Source organism: Canis lupus, chromosome 1 (assembly GCF_011100685.1).
Source record: "Canis lupus familiaris isolate Mischka breed German Shepherd chromosome 1, alternate assembly UU_Cfam_GSD_1.0, whole genome shotgun sequence".
NCBI classification, from domain to species: domain Eukaryota; kingdom Metazoa; phylum Chordata; class Mammalia; order Carnivora; family Canidae; genus Canis; species Canis lupus.
In genome coordinates, this window is record NC_049222.1 from 24,329,308 (window position 1) to 24,347,903 (window position 18,596).

Below are 18,596 nucleotides of genomic sequence, written 5' to 3' on the forward strand. Positions count from 1 at the left end.
TCGGGCTCCCGGTGCATGGAGCCTGCTTCTCCCTCTGCCTGTGTCTCTGCCTCTCTGTCTCTCTCTGTGTGACTATCATGAATAAATAAATAAAATCTTTAAAAAAAAAAAAAAAGAAAGAAAAGCGAGCAGCACAGTGATGCTGCTAAATAATAGAAAAGACAGAATTTCAAACAATTATAGAGCTCGGAGGGTGAATAGTAGTTAACACCCTAGAGAAATATTCAAAATTCCCTTGGTATTCTTTCCTGTTCTCAAGTTTCCTCATGTTAGGAAATTTTTTCTTAAAATTTATCTGAAGATTTTCATGCTGCACATTCAAATCCTATTTTTCCTATTTTTTCTTCTGAGGATTGTGTCTACTAAAAAATATTTTAACGAAAAGGAATAAACATAGGAAGAATAAAACTGAATTAAGTATTTTTTATCCACAAAATGCAAATTGAGTTCGTCTTGTTAGGTTAGTTATCTTTTGCTGCATAACAAATTACTCTGAAATCTGGCAGTTTGAAACAACAGTTTCTGAGGGTCAGTGATGCAAGAGTGCCAGCTGGGTGGTTCTGGCTGGAGTCTCTCATGACGTCACAGTCCAGTTCTCACCTGGGAAGGGACTGCAGTCATCCCAAGGCTCAGCTGGGGCTAACGCGTCTGTTCCCAAGCTCACTAACATGGTTTCTGGCAGGCTTCACAGTTCCTCATCACATGAACCTCTCCATGCGGTGTTCATAGCACGGCAGCTTGCTTCATCCCTAGCAAGAGATCCAAGAGACAGAAGCCATAGTATTTTATAGCATAATCTCCAAAGTGACGGTCTCAAATTTTCCTTGTGCTATCGGTCACTCAGACCAATGCTGACACGGTGTGGGAGGATAGAGGATATGCAAGGATATGGGTCCCAGAATGTGGGGACGATAGAGGATATTTGGGAGGCTACCTACCACAATTGGTAAATATTTTGAAATTTAAAATCATCTCAGTCCAATGTTTATAGCATTATCTACAATAGCCAAATTGTGGAAACAGCCCAAGGGTCCGTTGACTTATAAATGGAAAATAAAGATATGGTACACACACACACACACACACACACACACACACACACATAGGAATATTACTAAGTCATAAAAAAGAATGAAATCTTGCCATTTGCAACAGACATGGATGAAGCTAGAGGGTGTTATGCTTAGCTGAATAAGTCAGACAGAGAAAGACAAATACCATATGATTTCATTCATATGTAGAATTTAAAAAACAAAAAAATGAGTGAAGAGGAAAAAAAAGAGAGGGAGGCAAACCAATATACAGACTCTTATCTATAGAGAACAAACTGATGGGGAGGAGGGGGACATGGGTTAAATAGGCGATGGGGATTAAGAGTGCACTTATTGTGATGAGCACCAGGTGTGATACAGAAGTGTTGTACACTAAATTGTACACTAGAAACTAATACTACACTGCATGTTGACTAACTGGAATTTAAATACTTTTAAAAAATAAAATAATAAAATAATCTCTTCCACTTTTAGATGATACACCAGCTCTGAATAAACAAGTCTGAATAAACATTTTGTCTAATTTGAGATATCCATATTTATTCTGTACATTGAAAAAATCCCCAGATTATTATTTTCTTGCTATCATATCTGGTCTTTATATTTTACCCCTTCTATATCTTCCCTTCTCCTTCATTACCATTATTTCTTATAACATTCAAAACATGGTGGAGGAAACATGTTATGGGTTAAATTGCATACCAAAGTGACTATATTTGATGATAGCGTCTTTTAAAAGGTAATTAAAGAAAAAATGATTCATATGGGTGATCCTAATTCAATATGACTAAGTATTCTTTATTTTGGATTTGGCCTAAAAAATAATAATTAAATAATTATCAGTAATAATAATTAACAATAATAAATAAAATTTGCTTTTATTTTATTTTATAAATTTATTTTTTATTGGTGTTCAACTTGCCAACATATAGAACAACACCCCGTCAAGTGCCCACCTCAGTGCCCGTCACCCAGTCACCCCCACCTCCCGCCCACCTCCTCTTCCACCACCCCTAGTTCGTTTCCCAGAGTTAGGAGTCTTTCATGTTCTGTCTCCCTTTCTGATATTTCCCACTTATTTTTTCTCCTTTCCCCTTTATTCCCTTTCACTATAAGCAGATAGGATTAGGACACAACACAGACTGAAAATGATCATGTGAGGACACAGCAAGAAGATAGTCATCTGCAGGCCAAGAAGAGAGGCCTCAGGAAGAACCAAGGCTGCCAACACCCTGATCCTGGACCTTCAGCCTCCAGAACTGGGAGACAATAGAATTCTATTGTTTAAGCCACCCAGGCTGTGGGACTCTGTTATGACAGCCCTAGCAAATGAAAACAAAGCCTTACCATAGTTTATATTAGTGAGTATAATTAACATAAAGCAATAATGATTCAGTGATTGCTGGTCAAATTGGCTAGTCCTGCACTCATTTTCCCATGTTACAAAATGCGTGACCCTTTGTAAAATATCAGACAGTTCAGGTGAAGGCAGTCATAAGCATCCTCTTATTTGAGATCACTTTTCTCTGCAACACTTCCTGATTCTTTCTCTGAAATTCTGTAACTATCCCATTGCTTCTTTGATAGTTTCTTGCATTTATAGCCTTTGAATACATTTTCCAAAATCAGAAGTGGCTTTATTGGACAAGAACTAGCATTTTGAAAGTAAGCAATGGGATTGAGGTTTCAGAACAACAAAACATTCAGCGACCAGCCAATGCATTGTTTTATGCCCCCTCTCTATATCCCAAACAAAAAGTAACATCATTCACATATAATTGCAATTGTCATAACTCTCTGTCTGTTGACATTTCTTCTCCTTCTAGGAGGATCCTTCTAATTATCTAATCTTGGATAAGAAATAAATATCCTCTTTCCTTTTGGAGGAGTAGATATAGAAATTTTACCTGAAACAGACATCTGTAAAAAAAGTTGTTTTGACCATTTTTATAATCTCCTTTGGGGGGGAAATTTTGGCTGTAATGAGATCTAATTGCACACAATCTTACATCATTATGTTTCTTAATAGCATCATCAAATAGCAAACAAGCACAGTTCTAGAACATAGCCAGGTGTCTTATGGGAATTTGGTAAGAATTACATGTTCATTGGATACAACAAATTGGAACTTATTCTTTGAGAAAGGCTCATTCAGATCTTGGTGACACTTTCTTTTTTAACAGCTATCAGACATGATTTTCTAATTCCATTTTTTTTCTCTAAAGGAGAAAAATATCACTTGTGGTAAATAACAGAGTACTTTAAGCTTACAAAGGGAAATTTGGCCAATAGATTCCTAGGAAACCTATTTTTAAGAGCAGCATGCATATTATCCTTAGAGGTCTTCTCCTTCCATTTGCACTGCACATGAAGTCCAGCAGGATTTATTTTGACTGTTTACTATAATGCTAGGATGGGCTTTATGGACTTTCTGCCTTGAATATTTGTTAGTTGTTACCAGACAAAATACTTTTGTTGCTATTTCAAATGTTCTACCGAAAGCTGGCAACTGCAAGAAATCAAGTCATAATACAGTACATAAACTTAGGATATAGTCTTCAATTTCACGTATCCCTGGGAAATAGGAAGTGAAGCTCCTGGCAATGAAGAGACTGTTTGCCACACTATGTGGTGTGCCTTGCAGAGAACTTAGGCATATCAGGTTGCATTCTGATTTTGTTGTCCTGTTGAAGGCAAAGGGCTGGTCTCTGGCTTTCTGGATAGAGAGGCTATGGGGTACTTTTCTAACATGCCCAGAAGAACACCTCAGGCAGATCCTTAGGTTTAAATATGAAGAACTCTCTTGTCTCATCTGTTCATTCTGAATTTGCCAGAGGCTAGAAATCCTTGAAGACCATCTGGTGGTAGAGATTACTAGCAACTTTGGCCAAAGTGAAGCAGATCTGGAGAAAGCATCACTGTAAGAACCTCCAGGATGAAGACAAGTGAATAGAACCTGAGTATTTAATGCTAATAACTTCAGGTGTTTAATTTCCTTTTTTTTTCCCTGGGCCTTAATAATCTTTTTCAAAGTCTTAAGTTGGTCTCAGCTGTATTATGAAATTCAAGCAAAGAATTGTGTGTGCACTGTTGGGCTGAAGTGTTAAAGGGGGGGGAGTAACTCCTCCCCTTTTAATCATGAGATCTCCAAGTGGCTGATGTGTAACAGAGATCTCCAAGTGGCTGGTGTGTACCTTGGAGTAGTTGTTAGGACCTCCTTAAAGACTTTTTCTCTGTTGCTGAATGGTGTGCGGCTGGCAGATGTCCTCATGCTTCATGAGTAATAATCATCTTATCAATCAGTTGGTTTATTTATAAATATTTGTGAGTACCTACTACTTTTTAGCCATTTGAGGGAAAGTAAAGAAGCAAAAAAAGTTAGTTGGTGCTCATTTAAAACAAAATCTAATTGGAGAAATAAAATCTAATTGTATTGACTAATATTGTAGCCATGCTAATACAGAAGAAAAATCAAACAGATGTCACTGCTCCAGACAGGTCTTTTGGTGACTAGCTGTAAATATCACTGAAATGGTACACATTTCACTTTATAGCTCCAATGAGACTTTAAATAGAAATTTTGGATTCTTTTCTGATCTGATTCATCAAGAATATCAACATCCTTGGCACTCAGAGCTGAGCAACACCTTCTCTAGGTCAGATGTCACCATTGTCCCCTTGTGGCCACACTGTTTCATGTATGAGACCCAGTATACATTGAACTCCACAGGAACTGCTTCCTTATCACTTAACACAAAGTGAGAGTAAGAGCAGAGATTTCGGTGGTGATGAGAACAGTGTTATCCTGAAATTGCATTTTGTTTCATTGAGGGAATAAATTTATAATTTCATGGCATTTTTAAAATAAATTTATTTTTTATTGGTGTTCAATTTGACAACATACAGAATAACACCCAGTGCTCATCCCGTCAAGTGCCCCCCTCAGTGCCCGTCACCCAGTCACCCCCACCCCCCGCCCACCTCCTCTTCCACCACCCCTAGTTCATTTCCCAGAGTTAGGAGTCTCTCATGTTCTGTCTCTCTTTCTGATATTTCCCACTTATTTTTTCTCCTTTCCCCTTTATTCCCTTTCACTATTTTTATATTCCCCAAATGAATGAGACCATATAATGTTTGTCCTTCTCCGATTGACTTATTTCACTCAGCATAATACCCTCCAGTTCCATCCACGTCGAAGCAAATGGGGGGTATTTGTCGTTTCTAATGGCTGAGGAATATTCCATTGTATACATAAATTCATGGCATTTTTTTCTGAAAGTTTGTTTCCCATTGTAAATAATGTTTTCATGAAAGCAGTTTCATGTCAATCCATTGATGATTTGTTTTGACATTGTACACAATCTTGTATTTTAAAAAATTGATTCCAATGACACTACCAAGATGGCAAGAGAAGGGCAGGCAGGGCCAATAATTTGCAGATCAAAGCCAGTGGATCTATTTGATCAGGGACCTTGAGGTGTGGATTGGCTTGAGTTAAGACAACAAACGGCAAAATGGGTGGCCTCACTTGACTAGGGAATTTAGTGCACACTGTTCCCTGATTCAGATTCCCAGAGTCATACAGTCTCTGGGTCCCATCCTGCTGCCCTACTAGGGCAGAGAAGATGACTCATAGCTCCATATACTACTGAATATAGTATCCAGTCTTTTTTATTTATTTATTTATTTATTTATTATTTATTTATTTATTTATTTATTTATTTATTTATTTATTTATTTTAGTACCCAGTTTTTTTTATTTATTTATTTATTTATTTATTTATTTTAGTACCCAGTCTTGATCACAAGATAATTCAGAGGCAACTGTGGAGCCCATCATGCAGTCTCACGTGAGTAGAGAACAAAGGCAGCAGTCTTATCCACAGTCCTTAGCCAGTGGCATACCTCCCCTATCCCAGATGTCAGAGCTTGTACAGATGCCTTGCTCCAAAATAGACCATAACAGTAGATCCCACCTGCCCAAAGACATTATCAGCAGAAATGCCCAAACACCCAAAATGAGCTGACTGGTGAAGATCTGTCTCTTCAAAGCAAATCTTGTAAAGTCTGAAAGAGAAACCTGACACTTGAATGCACAGATACCCACTTAAGTAATCAGGGATCATGAAAAACCAGATAAATATGATACCACCAAATATGAGAAAAAGCTCTATTAACTGATCTCAAATAAATGGAGATCTATGAACTCTTAGACAAATAATTAAAAATAAGCTTCTTAAGGTAGTTTAGTGAACTATGAGAACCACAGATGCATACCTGGCACAGCTCTCCCTTCAGAAATGAAGGAGACATAAAGACTTTCTCAAACCAACCAACCAAACAAAAGCATTCATTATCACTAGACCTTCTTGACAAGAAATGCTAAAGGAAGCTTTTTGAATAAAAGTAATGGGGCACTAACATCATAAAAAATAACATGAAAAGGTAGCATAAATCTCACTGGTAATGGCAAATATTGTAGTCAAAGTTAGATTCTGTAACTTGGTAATTGTGGTGCATAATTCATTTACAACTTGATTTACAAGTTGAAAATTAAAAAATAAACATAGTAGAAATAACTGTATCTGCAAAATCTTATTACACAATATAAAAGTGAATTGCAATAGCAAAAACCTAAAATATAAGGGAGAGAAGTTAAAGTGTAATTCTAGGAATTTTATTGAAGTTAACTTGTTATCAACTTAGAGTGTTATGATTTTAAGATATTTTATGTAAGCCTCATGAAAATGAGGGGGAAAAGTATAACAATCACAAAAAAAGAGCATGATAAAGAAGTTAAAGCATAGTGGTATAAAAAGATGTCAAAACACACACACACAAAAACAGCAGAATAAGAAACAAAAAACAATGTTTATAAAACAACCAGAAAACAATTAATAAAATGGAAATTGTAAGTTCTTATATATCAATAATTACTTTAAAAAGATTAAATTCACCAATCAAAAGACACAAAAAAGCTGAATGGAAAAAAAATCCAATGATAAGCTGCCTCCAAGAGACTCACTTTAACATAAAGATATATATAGATTGAGAATGAAGAATAGAAAAAGTAATTTTGAGCAAATGGTGGCTAAAAATAGCAGAGGTAGCTATACCTATATCCAACAAAATAGACTTTAAACTGAAAATGGTAAAAAAACCAAATGTATTACATAATAATAAAGGAGTCACCCATCAAGAAGATATAACAACTGTAATTATGATTTATGTGTCCAACACCAGAGCACCTAAATACCTAAAGCAAAAACAAACAGAGCTAAAAGTAGAAATAAACAGTAAGACAATAAAGTTGGAAACTCTAAAGCCCCACTCTCAACAATGAATTGATCAGTCAGAGAGTCAATTAGAAAACACCAGATTTGAACAACACTATAGACCAGATGGACCTAATAGATGTATATAGAACATTCTATTAAACAAAAGAAGAATATACATTCCTCTCAAATGCACATGGAATATTTTCTAAGATAGGCCACATGTTAGGCCACAAAACCAGTCTTAGAAATTAAAAGAGATCAAAGTCTTTCTAAGTATTTTCTTTGGCTACAAGAGCATAAAGTTAGAAATCAATAACAAGAGGAAAACTGGAAAATCCATGATCACATGGAAACTAAAGAACACTCTCCTTAACAACCAATGGATCAAAATGAAATTACAAAGGAAAAGATCCTTGAGGAAAATTAAAGGGAAACACAGCATACTAGAGCTTAGGGGATGTAGCAAATGCAGTTCTAAAAGGGAAGATCGGAGCAATAAATGCCTACATTAAGAAGAAAGAAAGATCCCAAATAATAACCTAACTACATTTTATGGAACTAAAAGGAAGAACAAACGGAGTCCAAAGTTAGCAGAAGAAAGGAGATAATAAAGATTAGAGAATAAATGAAATAGAGAACAGAAAAAAAGTAGAAAAGATTAAGCTAAAATTTGGTTTCTTTGAAAAGATAAACAAAATTGACAAAGTCTTAGCTAGACTAATGAGGAAAAAAAAGAAAGTATTCATCAAGGAAATTATAAATTAAAAAGAAGACATTACGCCAGATACTACAGAAATATAAAAGATAATAGAGGCTACTATAAACAACTATATGCCAATAAACTGAGCAAGAGCAACCTAGAAGAAATGGAAAATTTCTTAGTAACATACAGCTTACCAAGACTGAATTGTGAAGAAAATAAAAAATCAGAGTAGAACAGTTTCTGGTAACCATATTGAATGGGTAATGAAAAATCTCCTAATGAAGAACAGCTGGCTTCACTGGTGAATTATAACCAAATATTTCTTTCTTTATTTTTATTATTTCTTAATTTAAATTCAATTAACCAACATATGATGAATAGCTAGTTTCAGATATAGTCTTCAATAATTTATCAGTTGTATATCATGCCCAGTGCACATCACATCACATGCCCTCCCTAATGCCCATCACCCAATACCCCTTCCTCACCCCCCCACCTCCCCTCCAGCAACCTGCAGTTGGTCTCCCATAGTTAAGAGTCTCTCGTGGTTTGTCTCCCTCTCTGATGACTTCCCACTCAGTTTTCCCTCCCTTCCCCTATAATGCTGTGCTGTCCCATTCAACTGATGTAAGGGGTACGTATTCATCCTTTCTGATGGCTGAGTAATATTCCATTGTGTGTATGTATGTACCACTTCTTTATCCATTCTTCTGTTGAAGGACATCTCGACTCTACCCATAGTTTGACTACTGTGGACATTGCTGCCATGAATATTGGGGTGCAGATGACCCTTCAAATCACTACCATTTGTATCTTTGGGGTAAATACCTAGTAATAAAGTTGCTGTGTCATAGAATAGCCCTACTGTAACTTCTTGAGGAACCTCCATATTATTTTCCAGAGTGGCTGCACCAGTTTGCAGTCCCACCCATGATATAAGAGGGTTCCCCTTTCTCCACATTCTCGCCAATATTTTATGCTTCTTAACTTGTAATTTAACCATTCTGACTGGTATGAGGTGGTATCTCATTGGAATTCTGATTTGTATTTCCCTGGTGCTGAGTGATGTGGAGCATTTTTTCATGTGCCTGTTGGCCATGTGCAAGTCGTCTTTGGAGAAATGTCAGTTCATGTCTTCTGCCCATTTCTTGACTGGATTATTTGGGTTTTTTGGATGTAGAGTTTGATAAGTTCTTTATAGATCTTGGATATAGCCTGTTCTCTGGTATGTCATCTGCAAATATCTTCTCCCATTCTGTAGACTGATGTTTAGTATTGTTGACTCTTTCCTGTCCTGTGCAGAAACTTTTGATCTAAATGAAGTTCAAATAGTTCATTTTTGCTTTTGTTTCCCTTGACATTGGAGACATGTCTAGCAAGAAGTTGTTGTGGCTGAGGACAAAGATGTTGCTTTCTGTGTTTTCCTCTAGGATTTTGATACACTCTGGTCTCGCATTTAGAACTTTCATCCATTTTGAGTTTATCTGTGTATGTGGTGTAAGAAAATGGACCAGTTTCATTCTTCTTCAGGTGGCAGTCCAATATTCCCAATACCATTTGTTGAAGAGACTATCATTTTTCAAGTGGATATTCTTTCCTGCTTTGTCAAAGACTAGTCAGCCATAAAACTGAGGGTTCCTAAAACTGTGTTTCATTGATCTATATTGTCTCTTTTTGTGCCAGTACCATATTGTCTTTTTTTGTTGTATTTTACTGTTTTTGGCTTTTATTCAAGTTTGATTTACCAACATATACTATAACACCCAGTGCTCATCCCATCGAGGGCCCCCCTAGTGCCTGTCACCCAGTCACCCCAACTCCCTGCCCACCTCCCCTTCTGCAACCCTTTCTCCATTTCCCAGAGTTAGGAGTCTGTCACGGTTGGTCTCCCTCTCTAATTTTTCCGGCTCAGTTTCCTTCCTTTCACTTATAATCGCTTTCACTATTGCTTATATTCCCTGTATGAGTGAAACCATATGATGTTTGTCCTGCTCCAATTGACTTACTTCACTCAGCATAATACCCTCCAGTTCCATCCATGTCGAAGCAAATGGTGGGTATTCATTGTTTCTAATGACTGAGAAATATCCCATTGTGTACATAGACCACATCTTCTTTATCCATTCATTTTTCGATGGACACCGAGGCTCCTTCCACAGTTTGGCTATTGTGGACATTGCTGCTATAGACACCGGGGTGCAGGTGTCCCGGTGTTTCACTGCATCTGTATCTTTGGGGTAAATCCCCAGCAGTACAATTACTGGGTTGTAGGGTAGCTCTATTTCTATCTCTTTGAAGAACCTCCACACAGTTTTCCAGAGTGGCTGCACCAGTTCACATTCCCACCAACACTGCAAGAGGGCTCCCCTTTCTTCACATCCTCCAACATTTGTTGTTTCCTGTCTTGTTAATTTTCCCCATTCTCTCATGGTGGTTTTGATTTGTGTTTCCCTGATGGCAAGTGATGCAGAGCATTTTATCATGTGGTTGTTGGCCATGTCTGTGTCTTCCTTGGTGAAATTTCTGTTCATGCCTTTTGCCCATTTCATGATTAGATTGTTTATTTCTTTGCTGTTGATTTTGATAAGTTCTTTATAGATCTTGGACACTAGCCCTTTATCTGGTATGTCATTTGCCAATATCTTCTCCCATTCTGTAGGTTGTCTTGTAGTTTTGTGGACTGGTTCTTTTGCTGGGCAGAAGCTTTTTATCCTGATTAAGTCTCAATAGTTCATTTTTGCTTTTGTTTCCCTTGCCTTCATGGGTGTATCTTGCAAGAACTTGCCGTGGCCAAGTTCAAAAAGGGTGTTGCCTGTGTTCTCCTCTAGGATTTTGATGGATTCTTGTCTCACATTTATATCTTTCATCCATTTTGAGTTTTTCTTTGTGTCTGATGTAGAGAATGGTCTAGTTTCATTCTTCTGCACGTGGCTGTCCAATTTTCCCAGCACCATTTATTGAAGAGACTTTCCTTTTTCCAGTGCATAGTCTTTCTTTCTTTTTCGAATATTAGTTGACCATAGAGTTGAGGGCCCATTTCTGGGTTCTCTATTCTGTTCCATTGATCTATGTGTCTGTTTTTACACCAGTACCACACCGTCTTGATGACCACAGCTTTGTAGTACAATCTGAAATCTGGCATTGTGATGCCCTTGGCTCTGGTTTTCTTTTTTAATATTCCCCTGGCTATTCAGGGTCTTTTCTGATTGCACACAAATCTTAAGATGATTTGTTCCAACTCTCTGAAGAAAGTCTGTGGTATTTTGATAAGGATTGCATTAAATGTGTAGATTGCCCTTGGTAACATTGACATTTTCACAATATTAATTCTTCCAAACCATGAGTATGGAATAGTTTTCCATCTCTCTGTGCCTTCCTCTATTTCTTCCAGAAGTGTTCTGTGGTTTTTAGGGTATAGATCCTTTACCTCCTTGGTTAGGTTTATCCCTAGGTATCTTATGCTTTTGGGTGCAATTGTAAATGGGATTGACTCCTTAATTTCTCTTTCTTCAGTCTCATTGCTAGTGTATAGAAACACCACTGACTTCTGGGCATTGATTTTGTATCCTGCCACACTGCCTAATTGCTGTGTGAGTTCTAGCAATCTTGGGGTGGAGGCTTTGGGGTTTTCTATGTAGAGTATCATGTCATCTTCAGAGAGGGAGAGTTTGATTTCTTCTTTGCCAATTTGAATGCCTTTTATTTCTTTTTGTTGCCTGATTGCTGAGGTTGGTACTTCTAGTACTATGTTGAATAGCAGTGGTGAGAGTGGACATCCCTGTCATGTTCCTGATCTTAGGGGAAAGGCTCCCAGTGTTTCCCCATTGAGAATGATATTTACTGCGGGCTTTTCGTGGATGACTTTTAAGATGTTGAGGAATGTTCCCTCTATCCCTACACTCTGAAGGGTTGTGATCAGGAATGGAGGCTGTATTTTGTCAAATGCTTTCTTTGCATCACTTGAGAGGATCCTATGGTTCTTGTTTCTTTCTCTTATTGATGAGATTCTATCACATCGATTGTTTTATGAATTCTGAACCAGCCTTGTATCCCAGGGATAAATCCCACTTGGTCATAGTGAATAATCCTCTTAATGTATTGTCGGATCCTATTGGCTAGTATCTTGTTGAGAATTTTTGCATCTCTGTTCATCAGGGATATTGGTCTATAATTATCCTTTTTGGTGGGGTCTTTGATTTTGGAATCAAGGTGATGCTGGCTTCATAGAACGAGTTTCAAAATATTACATTCCTTTCTTTCCTTTGGAACAGCTTTAGTAGAATAGGTATTGTTTCTTCTTTCAACTTTTGATGGAGTTCCCCTGGGAAGCCATCTGGCCCTGGACTTTTGTGTCTTGAGAGGTTTTTGATGACTGCTTCAATTTCCTCCCTGAATAATGGCCTGTTCAGGTTTTCTGTTTCTTCCTGTTCCAGTTTTGGTAATTTGTGGTTTTCCAGAAATGCATACATTTCTTCTCGATTGCCTAATTTATTGGCGTATTGGTGATCATAATAGGTTTTAAAATTGTTTGTATTTCTTTTGGTATTGGTTATGATCCTCTTTCATTTGAGATTTTATTAATTTGAGTCCTTTCTCTGTTCTTTTTAATAAAACTGGCTATGGGTTTATCTATCTTATTAATTCTTTCAAAGAACCAGCTCCTGGTTTCTTGATGTGTTCTAGTTGTTTTGGTCTCTATTTCATGAAGTTATGCTCTAATCTTTGTTATCTCTCTTCTAGTGTTTGGTTTAGGCTTTATTTGCTGCTCTACCTTCAATTACTTTAGGTGCAGGTTTAGCTTGTATATTTGAGTGTTTTCCAATTTTTTGAGGGATGTTGTATTGTGATGTACTTCCCTCTTAGGACCGCTTTTGTTATATCCCAATTTTGAACAGTTGTATTTTCATTTTCATTAGTTTCCATGAATCTTTTTAATTCTTCTCTAATTTCCTGGTTGATCCATTCATCTTTAGTAGGATGCTCTTTAACCTCTAAGTGTTTGAGTTTTTTCCATATTTCTCCTTGTCTTTGAGATCTAGTTTCAAAGTATTGTGGTTTGAAAACAGGCAGAGGATTATCCCAACTTGTCATATTGGTTGAGACCTGATATGTGACCCAGTATGTGGTCTATTCTGGAGAACGTTCCCTGTGCACTTGAGAAGAATGTGTATTCAGTTGCATTCAGATGGAAAGTTCTGTATATATCTGTGAAACCTATTTGGTCCAGTGTATCACTTAATCCCTGATTCTTTGGTGATGTGCTTAGAATACCTGTCATCTGCTGAGAATACCATGTTGAGGCCTCCTGCTATTAGTGTATTATTATCTAAGTATTTCTTTACTTTGGTTATTAATTGATTGATATACTTGGCAGCTCCCATATTAGGGGCACAAATATTCATAATTCTCAGATCTTCTTGTTCAATAGACACTCTAAGTATGATATAGTATCCCTCTTCATTTCTTACTACAGACTTTGGTATAAACTCTAATTTATCTGATATGAGGATTGCTACCCCAGCTTTCTTTTGAGGACCATTTAAATGGTAAGTGGTTCTCCACCCCCTCCTTTTCAGTTTAGAGGTCTTAAATGAGTCTCTTGTAGACAGCATGTAGATGGGTCTTGCTTTTTTATCCAGTCTCATACCCTGAGTCTTTTGATGGGATCATTTAGCCCATTCACATTCAGACTAATTATTGAAAGATATGAATTTAGTGTCATTGTATTGTACTTGTCATTGTCATTGTACTTGTTCGGTCTCTTACTGTGGATTCTCTCTTTGGGCTCCCTCCTTCTCTTACACGGTCCCCCTTTTTTTTTTTTTTTTTTTATTGGTGTTCAATTTACTAACATACAGAATAACACCCAGTGCCCGTCACCCATTCACTCCCACCCCCCGCCCTCCTCCCCTTCTACCACCCCTAGTTCGTTTCCCAGAGTTAGCAGTCTTTACGTTCTGTCTCCCTTTCTGATATTTCCCACACATTTCTTCTCCCTTCCCTTATTTTCCCTTTCACTATTATTTATATTCCCCAAATGAATGAGAACATATAATGTTTGTCCTTCTCCGACTGACTTACTTCACTCAGCATAATACCCTCCAGTTCCATCCACGTTGAAGCAAATGGTGGGTATTTGTCATTTCTAATAGCTGAGTAATATTCCATTGTATACATAAACCACATCTTCTTTATCCATTCATCTTTCGTTGGACACTGAGGCTCCTTCCACAGTTTGGCTATAGTGGCCATTGCTGCTAGAAACATCGGGGTGCAGGTGTCCCGGCGTTTCATTGCATTTGTATCTTTGGGGTAAATCCCCAACAGTGCAATTGCTGGGTCGTAGGGCAGGTATATTTTTAACTGTTTGAGGAACCTCCACACAGTTTTCCAGAGTGGCTGCACCAGTTCACATTCCCACCAACAGTGTAAGAGGGTTCCCTTTTCTCCGCATCCTCTCCAACATTTGTTGTTTCCTGCCTTGTTAATTTTCCCCATTCTCACTGGTGTGAGGTGGTATCTCATTGTAGTTTTGATTTGTATTTCCCTGATGGCAAGTGATGCAGAGCATTTTCTCATATGCATGTTGGCCATGTCTATGTCTTCCTCTGTGAGATTTCTGTTCATGTCTTTTGCCCATTTCATGATTGGATTGTTTGTTTCTTTGGTGTTGAGTTTAATAAGTTCTTTATAGATCTTGGAAACTAGCCCTTTATCTGATATGTCATTTGCAAATATCTTCTCCCATTCTGTAGGTTGTCTTTGAGTTTTGTTGACTGTATCCTTTGCTGTGCAAAAGCTTCTTATCTTGATGAAGTCCCAATAGTTCATTTTTGCTTTTGTTTCTTTTGCCTTTGTGGATGTATCTTGCAAGAAGTTACTATGGCCGAGTTCAAAAAGGGTGTTGCCTGTGTTCTTCTCTAGGATTTTGATGGAATCTTGTCTCACATTTAGATCTTTCATCCATTTTGAGTTTATCTTTGTGTATGGTGAAAGAGAGTGGTCTAGTTTCATTCTTCTGCATGTGGATGTCCAATTTTCCCAGCACCATTTATTGAAGAGACCGTCTTTCTTCCAATGGATAGTCTTTCCTCCTTTATCGAATATTAGTTGCCCATAAAGTTCAGGGTCCACTTCTGGATTCTCTATTCTGTTCCACTGATCTATGTGTCTGTTTTTGTGCCAGTACCACACTGTCTTGATGACCACAGCTTTGTAGTACAACCTGAAATCTGGCATTGTGATGCCCCCAGATATGGTTTTCTTTTTTAAAATTCCCCTGGCTATTCGGGGTCTTTTCTGATTCCACACAAATCTTAAAATAATTTGTTCTAACTCTCTGAAGAGAGTCCATGGTATTTTGATAGGGATTGCATTAAACGTGTATATTGCCCTGGGTAACATTGACATTTTCACAATATTAATTCTGCCAATCCATGAGCATGGAATATTTTTCCATCTCTTTGTGTCTTCCTCAATTTCTTTCAGAAGTGTTCTATAGTTTTGAGGGTATAGATCCTTTACATCTTTGGTGAGGTTTATTCCTAGGTATCTTATGCTTTTGGGTGCAATTGTAAATGGGATTGACTCCTTAATTTCTCTTTCTTCAGTCTCATTGTTAGTGTATAGAAATGCCACTGACTTCTGGGCATTGATTTTGTATCCTGCCACGCTACCGAATTGCTGTATGAGTTCTAGCAATCTTGGGGTGGAGACTTTTGGGTTTTCTATGTAGAGTATCATGTCATCGGCGAAGAGAGAGAGTTTGACTTCTTCTTTGCCAATTTGAATGCCTTTAATGTCTTTTTGTTGTCTGATTGCTGAGGCTAGGACTTCCAGTACTATGTTGAATAGCAGTGGTGAGAGTGGACATCCCTGTCTTGTTCCTGATCTTAGGGGAAAGGCTCCCAGTGCTTCCCCATTGAGAATGATATTTGCTGTGGGCTTTTCATAGATGGCTCTTAAGATGTCGAGGAATGTTCCCTCTATCCCTACACTCTGAAGAGTTTTAATCAGGAATGGATGCTGTATTTTGTCAAATGCTTTCTCTGCATCCAATGAGAGGATCATATGGTTCTTGATTTTTCTCTTGCTGATATGATGAATCACATTGATTGTTTTACGGGTGTTGAACCAGCCTTGTGTCCCAGGGATAAATCCTACTTGGTCATGGTGAATAATTTTCTTAATGTACTGTTGGATCCTATTGGCCAGTATCTTGTTGAGAATTTTTGCATCCATGTTCATCAGGGATATTGGTCTGTAATTCTCCTTTTTGGCGGGGTCTTTGTCTGGCTTTGGAATTAAGGTGATGCTGGCTTCATAGAACGAATTTGGAAGTACTCCATCTCTTTCTATCTTTCCAAACAGCTTTAGGAGAATAGGTATGATTTCTTCTTTAAACGTTTGATAAAATTCTCCTGGGAAGCCATCTGGCCCTGGACTCTTGTGTCTTGGGAGGTTTTTGATGACTGCTTCAATTTCCTCCCTGGTTATTGGCCTGTTCAGGTTTTCTATTTCTTCCTGTTCCAGTTTTGGTAGTTTGTGGCTTTCCAGGAATGCGTCCATTTCTTCTAGATTGCCTAATTTATTGGCGTATAGCTGTTCATAATATGTTTTTAAAATCGTTTGTATTTCCTTGGTGTTGGTAGTGATCTCTCCTTTCTCATTCATGATTTTATTAATTTGAGTCTTCTCTCTCTTCTTTTTAATAAGGCTGGCTAATGGTTTATCTATCTTATTAATTCTTTCAAAGAACCAACTCCTGGTTCTGTTGATCTGTTCCACAGTTCTTCTGGTCTCGATTTCGTTGAGTTCTGCTCGAATCTTTATTAACTCCCTTCTTCTCTTGGGTGTAGGATCTATTTGCTGTTTTTTCTCTAGCTCCTTTATGTGTAAGGTTAGCTTTTGTATTTGAGTTCTTTCCAGTTTTTGAATGGATGCTTGTATTGCGATGTATTTCCCCCTTAGGACTGCTTTTGCTGCATCCCAAAGATTTTGAACGGTTGTATCTTCATTCTCATTAGTTTCCATGAATCTTTTTAATTCTTCCTTAATTTCCTGGTTGACCCTTTTATCTTTTAGCAGGATGGTCCTTAACCTCCATGTGTTTGAGGTCCTTCCAAACTTCTTGTTGTGATTTAGTTCTAATTTCAAGGCATTATGGTCCGAGAATATGCAGGGGACAATCCCAATCTTTTGGTATCGGTTCAGACCCGATTTGTGACCCAATATGTGGTCTATTCTGGAGAAAGTTCCATGTGCGCTTGAGAAGAATGTGTATTCAGTTGAGTTTGGATGTAAAGTTCTGTAGATATCTGTGAAATCCATCTGGTCCAGTGTATCATTTAAAGCTCTCGTTTCTTTGGAGATGTTTTGCTTAGAAGACCTATCGAGTATAGAAAGAGCTAGATTGAAGTCACCAAGTATAAGTGTATTATTATCTAAGTATTTCTTCACTTTGGTTAATAATTGATTTATATATTTGGCAGCTCCCACATTCGGAGCATATATATTGAGGATTGTTAAGTCCTCTTGTTGAATAGATCCTTTAAGTATGATATAGTGTCCCTCTTCATCTCTGACTACAGTCTTTGGGGTAAATTTTAGTTTATCTGATATAAGGATGGCTACCCCTGCTTTCTTTTGAGGACCATTCGAATGGTAAATGGTTCTCCAACCTTTTATTTTCAGGCTGTAGGTGTCCTTCTGTCTAAAATGAGTCTCTTGTAGACAGCAAATAGATGGGTCCTGCTTTTTTATCCAGTCTGAAACCCTGCGCCTTTTGATGGGGTCATTAAGCCCGTTCACATTCAGAGTTACTATTGAGAGATATGAGTTTAGTGTCATCATGATATCTATTCAGTCTTTGTTTTTGTGGACTGTTCCACTGAACTTCTTCTTAAAGGGGAATTTTAAGAGGCCCCCTTAAAATTTCTTGCAGAGCTGGTTTGGAGGTCACATATTCTTTTAGTTGCTGCCTGTCTTGGAAGCTCTTTATCTCTCCTTCCATTTTGAATGAGAGCCTTGCTGGATAAAGTATTCTTGGTTGCATGTTCTTCTCATTTAGGACCCTGAATATATCCTGCCAGCCCTTTCTGGCCTGCCAGGTCTCTGTGGAGAGGTCTGCTGTTACCCTAATACTCCTCCCCATAAAAGTCAGGGATTTCTTGTCTCTTGCTGCTTTAAGGATCTTCTCCTTATCTTTGGAATTTGCAAGCTTCACAATTAAATGTCGAGGTGTTGAACGGTTTTTATTGATTTTAGGGGGGGATCTCTCTATTTCCTGGATCTGAATGCCTGTTTCCCTTCCCAGATTAGGAAAGTTTTCAGCTAGAATTTGTTCAAATACATATTCTGGCCCTCTGTCCCTTTCGGCGCCCTCGGGAACCCCAATTAAACGTAGGTTTTTCTTCCTCAGGCTGTCGTTTATTTCCCTTAATCTATCTTCATGGTCTTTTAATTGTTTGTCTCTTTTTTCCTCAGTTTCCCTCTTTGCTATCAACTTGTCTTCTAGGTCACTCACTCGTTCTTCCACCTCGTTAACCCTCGTCGTTAGGACTT

The 18,596-nt window shown here is 37.8% G+C and overlaps 1 long non-coding RNA gene across 1 annotated transcript in view; it reads right to left on the minus strand.

Moving 5' to 3' along the window:
- Positions 1–460: 460 nt before the first annotated feature.
- Positions 461–18,596, minus strand: part of LOC106559532 — a 48,593-nt gene continuing 30,457 nt past the window's right edge. Inside the window, exon 3 of the long non-coding RNA XR_005353046.1 lies at positions 461–749. This is a non-coding gene — a long non-coding RNA (uncharacterized LOC106559532). The remainder of the gene's footprint in view (positions 750–18,596) is intronic.